Below are 16,852 nucleotides of genomic sequence, written 5' to 3'. Positions count from 1 at the left end.
CAAAATCCTTTGCTCCTCATACTTTTGTGAATTAAAGTCAATGCTTGTCTTAAGTTCACTCATCTGTTGTTCGTATTTTTGTAATACTTTTTCCTCAAAAGATTTGAATTCCTTTTGGAATAAAGAATTCATCTCCTCCTTCAATTGTTTATCCATTTTTTCTCTAGTGTCTTGAGTCTCCTCCACGCAACAAACAACCGTATTTTCCCCAGAAACAACCCTTGCCTGCACTCCACAACTTCTATGAAATGTTGATAAGCACTTTTCACACTTTAGGCAGTTACTCGAAGGTTTTTTACAATATTTACACCTTTCCTTCTCCATTTGTTTACCAAAACATAACTAGGCTGTACTACGTTTAATACGTATATTCTAATAGCAACTGATCGCTACTAGAAGAAATTATGTATATTATTCTGTTATTCTGAACGCTCCAAACACTATTCCAGTCAATTAACGTTAACGTTAATTTTATTTCCTCTTGATCTGATTCTTAAAATGTATGAGATCGGATTTAGATAGTTTAGTATTTAGACTAAAAACGTTTTGAAAACTTAGACAAATGGGTGTTTTCATGGTTTAGGTCAGTCTCCAAAGCGAATGCAATACCGATGAAAGATATAGCTAAAATTTACTAATATTGAGACTCTGACAGCTGTTAGACATGACGTCATTCGAGCGCAACCATATGATGACGTAACGCTTAAGACATTGGGTATGTACCGTTTTCAACTGTCAGTACAGGATTGTACTGTGCTGATTTTACTGTAATTTGTCGTTCCGATTTTATACAGCGTGCTGTTTTGCTACAAAAAAGGAACAGTTTTCAGCACTGTTTTCACAACCACAACATAACGTATAAAACCAAATTACCTGTTTCTGTTTTGTTTTCCGGTACGGTATTTTGCTTTATTAAAACCAGACCACATTTGTTAATAAAATAAATATGACTGAAAAAGCAAGATGGTAAGAATAATAGACGCAGAAAATAATTTTTGAATACCACATTGAAGTTACACCGGAAGAATACGAAAGAGCGCAAACAGGTTAGTGCGTTGTATGAGAGCTTTTTAAGTGGTAAATTTTATTATTGTTAAACATTTTAAAACCACAATTATTATTTCAGACATGATCTTTGCAACCAAACTGCTTGAAACTAATTCCCACAACGTAAACAAGAAGATTCAAGAAATCAACATCAACAACACTTCTGACGGTTTTGACATTCCCCCACTATTTTACTGTACCTACAGTAGCTTTTATCCCCAGTCAATCCAGTAAAGATTAATGACGTCACTGACGCATTTATGACGTCATTCAGTACTGAATCAGTAAACTGAAAGAAATATCGGAACGACGTCCAGTAAATTCAGTACTGACAGTTGATAATGACATTGTAAGGCAACCGAGTAAGACGCTTACTCGCCAAAATATGGCTTTAACTTCTTTCCTTTGTTTGATTACGATGAGTGCTTTTGTTATTATTATTTTTCCTTGTTACAAGAAAACCACTGTGAATTACGTCGCGTAAACTTTACAACTCTGTAGATGATGATTTAACAACATTTTCTATACCCAACACAACTATGTAAACTATGTTGGTTTTATTTAACACACGCAAAGTCGCAAATTGCACAGAAATACAAAACACGTCAGACGAATAATTAAAGTGTAATGTGTAAAATACTTCCTGTAATGACTCTGGCCTACAGCTGACTGATTGAACTACTGATATACCTCTAAATGTGACCCAGAACATGAATTGTGACAAATTTTTATTTTTACTTAACACTGATTTTTGTGTGAATATGACATTAATGAGTCTGCGGAAATTTACATATCTTATTATGCTGCACATAAAATATCACAAAAAATTGCCTGTAATATTTGTACTGGCTTGGTTGTTAAAAGTAAAGGTAATTTTACTGAAAATGACTACTTTAACCACCTGCTGAGGGGAGGTTTGAGTGTCCCAATGATATAAATAAAGGTATATTATTTCATATACAGAAGAAATATTCAATGATACCTCCACTGAATATGACTTTCTCCAGTTAACTAACCAGAAAACGATATTAAATAATTTAACTGATAAAAACATTAAACAGCATCTATTTTTTAAAGATTTTTTTCTCAATGTATTTGTGGTAGAGAATATATGACACTCTTTATGTTCTATATTTTCGAATATTTTATTAAATGATTATGTAAAAATGAAAAACAATCAGTTTGCTGTAGAAAAGAGTTTATCAAAAGATAAAAACAAAAAGAGGAAATTAGAAACATTTGCGAAATAATTCTTTTAATTAATATAAATAAATAGGTTTAAAACTCTGCTTAAAAAGTAACTTTTTAAAAAAGTACCACTTATTATAGGTACCTACTAAGTTTAGTCTTTATCTGTCTATATTTTTTGACATCAGAATTATGTGTTATTTATGTGCTTCATTATTATATAAATTTGACATTTAGGAATATCATGTGCTAATAGTAGGCTATTAAAAAGTGATTAAAATGTTCTAGTCTTTCCCTTTATCAAAATGTCTAACATCAATAACCAATCGTTTTAAATATGATGTTTATTTCGTGGCCTTTAAGAAGAGAATTTTTCCTTTAAAATGTGACATGAATGCATATGAGAGGAAAGATGACAGGATTGCTTTTGTGTTAGTGTAGGTAGGTACCTAATTGAGAAAAAAAATATAAACTATAAATATCTCATTGTATACTAAAAAAATAAAAAATTAATTTATTAATTAATTTTTTGCAGAGTTTGTAAAAATATATATATATTATATAATATATTAATAGTAAAAATTGTAAATTTATTTTATCTGGAGGTTGTAAAGGTATAATGTTAAAAAAACTTACTTACTTTTACCCCCTGTATAATGCCAATTAATTTTAGTTTAAATAAAATGGTCTAATGGGGATATTCTAGAATAAATTTGCTATTTAGCACTTAAAAAATAGTACCTAGTTATTAATTTTTTTAAAGAAATTTAACCTCAAAATCAACCCAAAAAAGACTATTGAATCTTCCTTTAATCTGTTTTTGTTCCAGTTTAAATAATGCATTTATATAATTATTAACGGCGCCTATCGTAGCCGATCGAGAGTTCGAGCCGTGACACTGGTTTCGTGGTGTCAAAATTGAAGCCGAGATTTGGTGGCGCACGCCGTACAGTGGAACGACTAAGTGGAGATACCGCGGGACCTAATATTTTACATTTTTCAAGATAATATATTTTTTTTATTATTACGTATTTTTAGGTATATGATAAATGTTTTAAATATTTGTTATTATTTATTTTATTGGAAAAATATACATAAACGGTGTTTCAAATTCTTCTACCCTCAAAATACGAAAATGGATAATTTACCCCAAAGTTGCACATTATTTACTTGTAAAATAATATGCCATATAAAAAAAATATATATATTATATTTTATGTGGTTTTGAAGATTATTGGAAAAAAAACAATTTTTCAAAAACTTATTCTTGACACTTTTGTGGGTTATCTTGGTTGTTATGAGAAAGTTTTTGCATTGCTGTATTACTTTTTCGTAAAAATGTTAATGCCGAAAACAAAATTAGGTAGGTACCTACGCCAAATTTTTGTTGCTTATTTAAAAAATCGAAAATTTGAATGATTCCGAAGATAATCAAAAAAAACCAAAAAAAAAAATTTAAATCCATTTTAATTTTTTCTGAGCTTAAACAGGAATGCTGCAAGAGGTAGGCATTATTCTAAATAAAATTAAGATTGTAAAATGTAAGTTAAAAATAAACTGGTTAATTTATACACCTAATTTAAATACCGAATTTTTATTCTTTTTAAAACTCAAAGCGAGTATCAAAATAGTTTGGTAGTTTAAAATTTTAAATGCGTAATCTTACTATAAACTACAATAATAACTGCTGTAAAATATTATTTCGAATTAACGCAAAATATGTGCCCCAGCGCGGAATTTTTGCCATCGCGATGCGGTCGTCGCCTCGCATGATTTCGGCTTCTGTTGTGAGGTATCGATGGAAGCGGGGATAAGTGTCCAGGCTAGAACTATCGATCGGCTACGCGCCTATACATATTTGAAACAATAAATCAATCACATATAGTCACATATATAATGACATAAAAGATTCTTATTTGTAAATAAAGCAAAATCAAAATTGAACGTCCATGTCTTCAAATGCTTTCAAAGCGTAAACGGATCCACTAAAACGGATCCGAATCTCCCACGTGGTGCGACGTTGTCAACTGTTATTTCGCGGCTTGAGTAAAGGCGGCTGTGTCTTAGTGCCTTTACATGAGAAACTAATGTTAATTAGTAGAGTTAAACTAATGTTCTGTAAATTCTATAAATGTTTGTCACGGATAATTTCAAGTAAAATCTGTATTGTCGTGACGAATTCATAATGGGTTACTTATCTTCTTGGGTATTAGGTTACTGTTATAGTAAAAATCTTAATTAGGACTTTTAACTCTTGATCTCACGGTAATTTTATTATGAGCTAATCCCAACAATCGATGTGTCATAGTTTTTTGACAAGTTGTGTCTTCTATTTAACTTTTTAGTTGAGAGATGTGGTTTAAAAAAAAAGTGTATTAAAAAGATCGAAAATTTTCTCTATTATCTATAAAATCTTCTTTCGAAAAAAATGCAAAATACTTAATTTTTTCTTCTTTAGCATTATATTTTGTCAAATAATTTTATATTAAAGAAACTCTTCATTATTTTACTATATATAAAAGTTTTATACCTCGAAATATTAAAGTAATTAATAAAATAGAAGCTGATGAAAGGGCAATTTATCATTTCTCAGTATAGCCATAGCTTCCAAGAAACAATAGTTATATAAATAATGTTTACGTAACTTCAAAGTAAAATATATTTAGAGTGAATTATTGAATATCAAAGGAAATGAAGAAACCATTTTCGTCATATTGTAGTTTAATTTTGCATAAATAGTATCAGCTTTCGTAATCTAGCTTATGTTTCTTGAAGTTATAAGGTAAAAATACTTATTACTTAGCTATCGATAATAAGTTCTTACTGTATGGTTTTCAGTATGAATCTTTGATTTGATTAGTTATATCAGTCTTTTAATAGTGCATATTTCATTTATCTGATAATTTTGTGCGGAAAAATGGTTCACGTTTAGGAAATCAATGAACTAGTGGACATAATACTTACCTATGAAGAATGCCAGCAAAATATGTCCGCAGCATGCAGGTGCCATTAAAAAATTACCGGGCTCCGCGTTTGTTTGTAAATGTATTTTGTAATGAAATCTAATAACTAATTAGACTTCGTGATAGAGGGTATTTAAAAGAACAACGAGAAGGCCATGCTGGAAGCTTCTCAACCTGAGATGTTACAAATTGAGTAAGACATTCTAGAAATGGTCTAAGACGGCTAAACAATGAATACCTACTTTGGCTCTAATAGCACGGGTACAAGCGTTACAACCTAAAAATCATCTTAAAAGAGATGTAATTTGCCCGTGGCTTTTAAAATAGTTTGACAGAAATAAAGATTTTATTAATGTTGTATACAGACGAGGCTATATTAACGCGAGACGGAATGCAAAATTGCCAAACAATTATGTTTGGGCAGTAGAAAATTTATATGCTGTAAAAAGATCTAATTTTCAAGATTTTCATTAAATGTCTGGACTGTCGTGATAAATGGCATACTTATTGGCCCCTACTTTTTTCGATCTCGACTAACCAGTTAAAATGATTTATGTTTTCTTTGACACAATTTGCCATAATTATTAGAAAATGTTTCTCTAAATGTGAGACAGAATATATGATTTTTATATAATGGGTAATGGGAATCCATCACATTTTAGACGATGTTCATGAATATCTATCTAAATAATGAGTTTCTGAATAAATGGATAGAGCGCAATGGACCGATTCCTTGGCCTCCTCGCTCCCTACACTTGACGCCTTGCAATTTTTTTTTGTGGGGCTATTTCAAACTTTTGGTGTAATATGATAAAGAAGTCAATACTCTGGAAGAACTTCAAGAGCACATTACAAATTCTTATGATTTATTTCGTGGACACCAGGATTTTATTTTCGAAGCTTGTAAAGAGTTGTGGATTCGTCGAGCAAGATTTTGTGTTAACCCACAAATGAGGACAAGCTTGAACCATTTTTGCAACAACCATTTAACTTAATAGAGATTTAAAAAAAATAATGTTCAATAATGTGAAGTAACTCTCTTATTATGCAAAGTTTATGTGGGTCATTTATCATATATCAACTTTATAAAATTATATCTATGTTTCATTTACCTTTTACATATCAAAAATGTAAACAATACATGTTCTTAAAAACAAAGAAATTTAAAAAATTGATTTAAAAAAATGTAAGGTTTAAATTTAGTTCTAATATGCTTTAATTATTCTAGTGTTGACTAGCTTAAGAACAGTGTTACCTTATTGTTTTATGTTAATAAATTAGCACATTGTGACATTTCTTAAGTTTCTTAACTTCCAATACAACTTTAGAACAATTACCCTTATTTTTAAGTTTTTTTATAGTAAAAATCAATTTAGAAAATATCTCACACGCTCAAAAAATTGAAAAGAAGAAGAAAATGGGCTTATTCACATATTTAAAAGAAATATAATATTTAATGAATTTAATTTTATAATCTTTAATGATACCTTTCGTTATACTTAATTTAATTTAAGTTCAAGAAGTTTTAAATAATAATAATAAACGACTTTTATTAATTATTTAAAAAATTACAAAAATCAAAATATTGATAAGTTAACATAAAAGAATATTTGTGTGCCTTTAATAAGCGAAGTCTAGCAAATTTTGCTATTCGCACTTAACCATCTCAAATTCCACATAATTTTATAAATTTTGACTAGTAACGCATTTCTATAAAAGCTATCCACATAAAAAAATCATATGACATAAATATTATAATTTAATAAGATACCCACCATTTTCCCAACTCCTGGCTATATATTGCTGTTCTAAGGGAAGAAAAGGAGTAAAATGACCAACGATATTAAATGAATTAAATTAACAGGTCGAAATGTCCATAAAAAACTGTCGCGACTTAAATTTAAATTGGTTGATATTAAAGGTTTTAAAATTATCCGGTATTTTATATGTTGATAGCGTTATATATAAATGATCTTTCAAATATTACTTACTTTATTTACGTTACTTTCAGATATTAAGTGTAAAACATGGCCATATTTGCGAATTCCATAAATAACTCTGCAGCATGCGTTTTGTACCTTTTGTATTTTATATTTGTCAATAGTGGTTAAGCAGAGGCCATAAAGAAAATCGCAATAGTTAAAGTTAGATAGAACAAGACTATCACATAGCATTTTTTTTAAAGAAAAATTTAAAATATGCCTACTATTATATATTAATTTTAGGGCAAAAATCCCTTTCTAATAATATATTGTACGTGTTCATGAAACCTAAGATCCTCGCCAATTGTTACGCTCAGATTCTTTGCAGTAGGCACAAAAGACAAACTTGAGCCATTATTATTTAAATTTAAAGTGTCTTTGACAAATTCTCTCTTAGCTTTATTCCCAAAACATAATAGTTTCGTTTGTTCACTATTTAATTTAAGATTATGCTGAAAAGAGAGTAAATTGATTTTGTTAAGTTATAAATCCTTGTTTATCTCTTGCGCCGCCTCCTGTATATTTTCCTGATTAAAAGACAAGTAGATTTGCGTATCATCAGAGACAGAATGGCTCTTTGAGGAACTCCCGACTTAATTGATATGCAGCTGGAAGCCGAGTCATGCAGGCTGACCTTCTGAGATCTATCTCTGAAGAAAGATTCGACAAGTTTGATCGCTTTGGTGTCAAAGCTGTAGTATTTGGGTTTAGCCAATTTTTAGTAAAAGTTTGTGATCTGAAGTATCGAATGCCTTAGAAAAATTAAGCATAATCAATAAGAAGACCTTCATCGAACGCTTTTATAATATGGTCAAGAACGGATGCCAACGCTGAGGCGATGCTAAAACCTTTTCTAAATCCGTATTGAAAATCTGGAATTATTTTATTTTCCATAAAATGCAAAAAAAAGTTGATTATAGTTGAGATTTTTTCCATAACTTTTGACAGTGTTTGCAATATACTGATTAACCTTAGATCAGAAAAGTCCATTGGGTTATTGAATTTAGGGAGTGGAATACCAATTGCAGTTTTCCAAAGAGTTTGAATATCACCAGTCTCAATTATATAATTTATAATATGCATAATAATAGTATCTATAAAAGGGCTACATATTTGCAACATTTTTAATTTTATTGAATCAACGCCCATTGCATTAGATTTAATTGTGTGTGAGATAGTATGAATTTCCTCCGGTATGGTCATTAAAAAACTAAACTGAATTTCAGGACTAAAATGATTATCATTATAAAATTGTATTGTATAATTGTAAAAACAATAATTTACTTGAGGTATAATAGATTTTTTTTTAAAAACCCAGGAGCTGAGGTTAAATCTACTAATCTCTGAGATTGTTTCTTCTTTTTAATATCGTACCTAACTTTGTTATGAATATTAAAATTGAAAACGATAAAAACAACGAGTAGACCTACTTTTTTAATAAAAATATCAAATTTGAACCAACGTTTCGGTAGTTATATCTATTACCGTTATCAAGGTAAATAAAGTTAAATTAAATTAAATTAAAAATATAAACAAAATATACTTATCTTTGAAATTTCTCTTCCTTCAAAACTCCTTTCTAACTCGACAATACTTGAAATACTTTTTTCTACTACCGTGCGTAAAGCGCTCACTTTACACACTTCCTTTATTGATTGCATTGATTTGAAATTTCGCACTAGCTGATTATGTATTTTTACTATCTGTACATGTTTAGGTATACTGCTTTGTGTAGCTATTTTAGGATTTTTTATAATTTTTTACTTTTTTAAACATTTTTTTTAACGTAGAGAGATTTTTTAATGATCTTTTTTTTTGACATTGTATACATTAAATTGTATATTTTATAATAATATTTTTGACTACTTACAATTTTTAAATTGTATTAATCTGTATATATTGTAGATAATCTATTCTATTTATTTATTTATTTTTTTTTTAATTTTGTTTTGTTTTTCTTTTTTTTAATTGTGTTTTGTTTGTATTTTTGTGTCTTTTTTGTTTTACAGCTTTGTCTACAAATTGTAACAATTTCTGACAATAAAGCATTGATTGATTGATTGATTGATTCCCAGGGTGTGCAAAGTTTCACTTTTTACACACTAGTGCCCAAAAAAAGTCTTTTTAAGTAGTAAAGTCGTTTAAGTGCGTAAAGTAATTTGATATTTTTTATTTTTTTGATTTTTTTTCGGTAAAATTTTGTATGTTACACGTATGAAAAATCCCCTTTTTTTATTTATGAGAATTGTCGCATTCGTCAAAAAAGGATCATTTTACACATTTGTTACATAAATAATTATTCTTATACAATTTCACGGTTGATTAAGAGCTTGACAAACTGTTTTGAAAGATAACAAATAATTCAAAGGTTACTTCTTTTACAATTAAAAGGGTGTTATCTTAATGTAATTTAATGATAGAAAATTTATGAATATCATATATTTTAAATTATTAATTAATTTTAAGAATGTCCTGTTGTATTTTTTTTTAACAAAAGTAGTTAATAATTTATCTTAATTTAACATTATAATTGCGCTTTTTTTCATTATTTTTTTTGGTAATGACCTACAGGTTTCACCTATGTAAAATTTACCACAAGTACAAGGAATTTTATATATTATATTTTCATTGAAAGGTTTAGTTTTTGTTAATAAATATCGTAATGTGTTTTGCGATTTAAAAATAGTTCCTATGTTACATTTTTTAGCGATTCTTTTTATCTTATCATAAAAACCTGGAATAAATAAGATTTGTCGTAAAAATTGGTTGATTCAATTTTATACGTAGATTATCAAACTCTTTAAAGCAATTTTCCAAAAATTCTTTGGGATAATTATTTTATATTAAGATATTTTTAACAAAATCTTTTTCATTTGTTAAATATTCATTATTACAAATAATGTTTGCACGATAATAAAAACTTTTTACCACTCCTGTTTTTACTATTATTGGATGATTATAATTGAAATTAAGATATCTATTAGTACGAGTTGGTTTGCGGTTAATTCTAGTTTCAAAATTTTGTAAATCTTTTTTAATTGAACTATCAAGAAAATGAAGCTGACCATCAGCCTCCTTTACAAGAGTAAATTTTATAGTAGATTCTTTGTAGTTAATGTAATTAAAAAAATGTATAAGATATATTTCGTTATGATGATATATTGTAAAAATATCATCAATATATCTTCATCATATTTTAGGTTTTTTATCAAATGTATTAATAATTAGAGATTCAAAATTTTCCATATATATATTACTTAAAATTGGTGAAAGAGGAGAACCCATAGCCATATCAAAGTTTTGTTGATAAAGTTCATTATTGTCTTGGAAATAAGTAGTTTTTACGCAATACGTTAAAACTTTTAAAATTGTACTAAGGCTTAGTGTTATACGTTCTCCTAAATTATTATCATTCTCTAATTTATTTTTAACAATATTTAGAGTTCTGTCAACTGGAACATTAGTAAAAAGTCTTAGAACGTCAAAACTTACCAATAGATCCTAAGGGTTAAAAGGAATTGCGTTTGTGAAAAGTTTGTCTAACAAGTGTTGAGAATTGTTTATGTAAGAATCAGAATTATTAGTGTATGGAGTTAAGATATTTAAAAGATATTTTGCAAGAGGGTGAGTAGGTGAATTTATGATACTAACTATAGGTCTTAAAGGAATATTTATTTTATGTATTTTTGGTAAACTTTAAAAATGTGGTGTTTTACTATTATGTGGAGTTACTTTAAATCTATCAATATCAGAAAATTGGTTTTTATGTTTATTAAGTAAATTATAAATTTGTCTTTCAATTTTTTCTGTAGGATCTTTAGATAATTTAGAATAATTACCATAATTAATTAATGAATTTAATTTATTTTCATAAGTTTAATATTTAAAAGAACAGTAGCATTACCTTTATCAACTGGAAGTACTTTAATAGTGTTATAGGATTTAAATGTCTTTAAAGCTTTTAATTCTAAAGAATTTAAATATTGTTTAATTTTAATTGGTTTTTCAATTTCTATCTTTGTCCTAATTCTAAATTCATCTTGTTGATCCAAGTATCATAAGTAACTCATTATGAATTCGTCACAACAATACAGATTTTATTTATACCCTTATTTTCATTACTTAATATAATTAAATTATAAAAATAGATGATTTTCATTAAAAAAAAGTCACATTACACGGTTTATTATTTTATTTTCATGTTCATCTTTTTTGAACATCCTGACATTCATTTATTTCATTATAGAAAGTTTATATAAAATCTATTAAAATTGGTTCCTTTACATAAGGAACCCAACCGAAATATAATGAAAAAGGTTTCCTTTTAGGAAAAATCGGTAATTATTGTAGGGTCTGTAAATGCGATTTTTGACACAAAAACTTAAGTATATCAAAAACTGTAAGACTTAGATATAGGATATAAAAAGTAGTTAGATTCTGCGATGTAGAATTCAAAAATATAATAATTTATCGATTTTTGTAATACCAGACTACTATTTGTTACGATTGTATTCAAAAAGTGTAAAAAAAATAAATATATAAATAAATTTTATGTTAAAATATTTCTTATTTTTTTTTGTTGATAATTTTATATCAATATCTTAGATATCAAGATATCTAAGATATTGATAATTTAGGTCTTAGAAAGCCAACATAATAAGCACATACTTAATATCAATGATTGTATTGTTGGTTGATATATTTATAGCAAGAAACTAAAGTTATGCTTTGTGATACACTTGTTTTATTATTTTTGAACTCTGCTGATATTAAATCGAAATATCCTCTATGTATCTTAACCATGAAATGTGCATGAAACATCGCACTGTAGCATTTTATATAATGAAATATTTGATTATTTCTAGGCAATTTAAGACCATTGTGGCCGCAAAAGTGATGCCGAGCTTGTTGGATACTGAGGATAGTTCGAGTTATAACTATTTTTATTTACTTGTACTAAACCGTACAAATTCAGTACATTCAAATATATGTAACAACAAACACCCCGCTAGTAAGGCTACTGTAGTCAGATTGCTTTCTAGACAGTTTATATACTGCTCTCGACTTGACATATAAGATGACAATAAATTTCAAGAGCGACCTCTTGTACCGTCATAAACTTTTTTAAAAGTAAGTCATGGGAGACACAGTCCAAGGCCTTACTTCAGGTCACACAAATTTATTCCAACATTCCTCTTTCTCAATAATCTTGACCACATCGGCTACATCATCTAGAACTGCTGTAACTGTAGATTTGCCAGGTCTTCAGCTAATTAATATTTTTAACATTACTTTGAATACTTTACCCAAGACTAATATAATTAAAATACGTTAAAGGTATGTAAATAAATAACTACAATTATCCTGATCTTTCTTTTTGACGATATGGATAACTTTTTTTTGAAGAAGCTTGGAAATTTTCCGGAGCAAATACATATATTTAAAAAGGAATGGTAGGGGTTTGCCAAGAAATTCTTTATAAGATATTATAATTTTACTGTTGATGTTAAAGCCGTTCATAGAATTTTATATAATCAATAGCTAGACAAACTTCGTCTTCTATTATTGGTTCTTAAAAGGTTTTGTCAGATACGGAAATGTGATTTAGTATTTCAATTTGTAGATTCTTGTCGGCACGAGATCATTGACAAAATATGAGGCATCAGATGCAAATTATTAAGGAATAACAAAGCGGTTTTGATTTGTGTTAAATGTAGTTTAACATATTTAGTTAGATTTTGTGTTTCTTCCCTTTTTTATTCTCTGCGAATTTCCCTATTTATTATATCTGAGAAGTCATGCCTCTCCCTGGAGGCAAGCTTATGTAGTTCTAGTATAGTGTCTTTTCATTCCAAATTGTTTATAAATTATAAATTATTTCATTTTGATGATGATTTTTGTTAAAGTTTTTCCTTTAATATTGTAATAATTATTACGGAAAGTAATAGTTTTGGATAGTTTAGGTTTGATAATCTAAACAAACTAGATTTAAGTAGAAGTAGTACTTTAAAGAATGATATTTGAAGCTCTTGAGTACATACTGATCTAACTATAATATTTCTGTTTTTTTCTAATAACGCATTAACATTTTACCGAGGAATGTTATTACAGGATTATAGTATTCCGGAACATTGTGAAGAATATCGACTGTAATTTGCTGGCGACTTTTTACGACTGCTGTTCATTTTATGAATGACTGAGAAGGAAAGAAAGAAAACCCGTTAATTTGTCAAAAAAAATGTAAGACTACAATATTCGACATAATTTAATTGTATAAAAGACGCAAATAGGAATGCATCTCGATTATAAGAAAACGATTTCCACAGTAACGTCTTATCCTTGCCTGTATCCTTAAAATGAGTACTTGTAAGTAAGACATCAGGACACGACGGCTTGATATGTCTAATAAACTAAATTAATTTTATGAAATAATTTAGTAGTTCATTTTTATGTAATATAACGTAAAAACATGTCTAAATATTGCAAAAGTTTAATAGATCTGAATTGTTGTAATTCTGCATCTAAGTTTTGTAAGCTACCTGTATTATAAAGTTACTTTATAATAAAACTTAATTTTTAATTTAAGACTGTCAGCAAAAAGTGACTAGACGTGAAAACCTTACATATATTATTGTCTTAATCTAAAGGACTAGACAAATATTTTATCGGTTAGTCTCTGATTTATTGAAAACTTTTTAATGTTTTCCGAGCCTTATTTTTTTCAATATACATTTTCTGGAATATCCCATTGCCAATGTCTAGGAAAATTAGAACTTTTTATTGAAAATACAGATATTCCCATGATGACGTTTAAAACGACTAATGACGTTATAAAAAATATTTCACTAAAACTATACATCTTTTTGATTTAATACTTTCTGATCTATACCCCTTTTCTAGGATCTAAGATCCTATAAAAGGGGTTACTGATAAAAGTATTTAAATGTTGGTTTAGCTCAATCAAATTTGACAAAGTCGTCTCGTTTAAGGTTCGTTAATTAAAAAGAAATAATTGTACATTGAATTGTGGTTGAAGTTATGGTCCATGTTAAAAATCTCTGAAATATTTTTTTTTGTACTTTTCATAAAAGTTGATTTTTAATTGTTTTAATATTGTTAATTCTTTTGACCACTCAATTAATATAATCGATTTTTTTCGCAAAGCTACTGATTTATTTAATTATGTAGTGAGATAAGTTTTTATAAAATTAATTATTTTTGATTGAAAACAAATTCTGTTTAATATTAGAAGGCGTCACTGGAGAAATATTTTTAAAAATTCATAATATTGTTACATGTAGAATGTCCAGTAAAAAAGAAACAGAGAAATTTTGGGTTTAAAAAAATCTTCACAAATATTATACACATTTTGTTTTTCAAAGAGGCACTCATTAATTAACAAGTTAATAGCAAATGTTAATTTAATAATAAATGTTTATTTTTTTCTTAATACATGTTTAATAATTTTTGTCTAGAAACGTAAAAATTTTATCTTTTAGGGTTGGAATATCATAGATTCATAATTTTTTTTATAATTATAAATTTAATTTCATAACGAACCTCCTTTCTGTTTTATTGCTTTAATCATAAGAAATCGTTTTATTCTTTTAAATATTTTTTGTTAGTAACAAAATTCGTTATTTAGTAAAGGAAAATAAAGTTTTATTAATAATTTATTTAAAAAATTAATTATTTAATTAAATAAAAAACTATATCAAACTATTTTTTAAATAATAAGTTAAGAGATCACTTACCAAAAATGCAACTTTTACCATTTTATCGCTAGCTGTAGCAGATTTTACTAGAGATTCCCGGATCACTAGATACTCTGGAGCAAACTTGAAAGTCCCAGACATTGGTTTTGCAAGTGCTCCTTTAAAATACCCCAAAGACGAAAATGCTATCAAGAGCATAACCACTTCTTTCGTAAAAACAATCATCGAAGTACTTTCTATTATTTGAAATAAAAAAAATATAAAAGTAAAGCTTAGAAAAAATGCCACCAACTTTGATTGAACTGTAAATTATTCTCTCGGGAACTTATTAGCATCTTTCGTCACAAAACTGCTTTAAGGTATATTAATATCGAATAATTTTAATCAGATTTAAGTTTTGTATTTATAATGTCGCCATTAATTCCCCCACCATGCGGGCTTTTCTCGCGTCTGACATATCAAATCTGGAAATGTTTCGTAAGAATTTGTTAGATGTGTGGATTGGTTATTGTGGAGGAGGTGTGGCTTATTCATTCAAAGATTAAATTTAATGAAATGTATATAGGCTGTATATTGATTTAATTTATAAGTGATATTTTAATAATGTTGGAAAAACCGATAAAGTAATTTATCGGAAATCTGTGAAAAATATGTATATATAATAAAAAGTATTTTGTTCTTGTCAATTTTTTGTAACAAAAAATAAACTACAGGTGCACTTCTTGAAAAATAATAACTACAATATACATGATGAGAAACTTTTTTAATGGAATTTAACTCTAATTATATACTTTACACGTCTTTCTTAAATGCATTTAAAAACTTAAACAAGTATACTACATCCATGAGAAAGCTAACAGTGGCGCAATGAAAACGAAACGGAGACTATTATGTCAAATTCCTTTATTGATTTTTAGAATTGCTTAGGCACATCAATTTTGTTTCTGAGGGAGACGTTTAATAAAACTCATAATTAAATGATCTAAACAGTCTACATGTTAATCTAGCACCTATTAGAAATGTTCACTATTATTCTCCATTCGACGTTTTTTAAGAGGTTGAATAGAAGACAAATTCTGCAAATCTTCTATAAATCTGATTAAAAGTAGCATACATTTCACTTTTTAAGTGATCTTATAAAAAAATAAGAATCATAAAAGACATAAAACTAATCCAGAAAGAGAGCAGAGTATCTTAACTATTCAAAGCTTCCATGTCGAATCAACCTAAGCTATTTCATGTATGTATCCAATACTGAACAGACAATGCCAAGTAACACTACGTACTTACCGGCTAATCCAATGTTATATCTTTAAAAAAAGGTCTCTTTAAAAAAAGAGTATTTTATAATTAATGATACTGGATGGCGGTAAGAAAAATAATCCCACAAGCCTCGCGGAAGTTTTTTCAAGATCTTTTCAGTCACATTGATCAGGAGGGTTTCAGGACAATACATAAAATGGCTCAAGTTATACGTTACAGATCGCAGATAATAAGCAAAATTGGATAATAATAAATAAATAATAAAAAAAAAATTATTAAAAGAAAAATATTACTAAGTTACCATTAAATAGGTAAATGACATAAACAGATAGGCACTGAAGGAACATAGACGCCGCTTGTTAGTGTTTTAGTAGTTGTATCCCGTTATAAAAGTCTATTTAGGGTTATAAAGTCAATTCCAGGGTCACGATACAATTAGCATTAAGTCACTAACGATTTTTTACACAAAACAATTTTTCCTATTACTTAAATAAGCTAACCTACCTACGATTTAAGTACCTACTCTTATTTTCTTTAATACTCATGATCTTTAAAAAAAAACATGAATATGTTGTCTGGTTAATTGGAATAGACACATTTTAATATATATCGAAATGTCTTTTTATAAACAACATCTTTTAAATCATTTGGCAAGGAATTAAAGAATCTTGGCGCCAAATAGTTTTTGGATTTG

General features: G+C 27.8%; 1 long non-coding RNA gene across 1 annotated transcript in view; it reads right to left on the bottom strand.

Moving 5' to 3' along the window:
- Positions 1–15,257, bottom strand: part of LOC126735561 (uncharacterized) — a 31,651-nt gene extending 16,394 nt beyond the window's left edge. Inside the window, exon 1 of the long non-coding RNA XR_007660442.1 lies at positions 14,935–15,257. This is a non-coding gene — a long non-coding RNA (uncharacterized LOC126735561). The remainder of the gene's footprint in view (positions 1–14,934) is intronic.
- Between the last annotated feature and the right edge of the window lie 1,595 nt (positions 15,258–16,852).

Source organism: Anthonomus grandis, chromosome 1, assembly GCF_022605725.1.
Source record: "Anthonomus grandis grandis chromosome 1, icAntGran1.3, whole genome shotgun sequence".
In the NCBI taxonomy this organism is placed as follows: Eukaryota; Metazoa; Arthropoda; class Insecta; order Coleoptera; family Curculionidae; genus Anthonomus; species Anthonomus grandis.
Note: the sequence above shows the minus strand (reverse complement) of the source record. Positions and strands in the feature narration are given on the sequence as shown.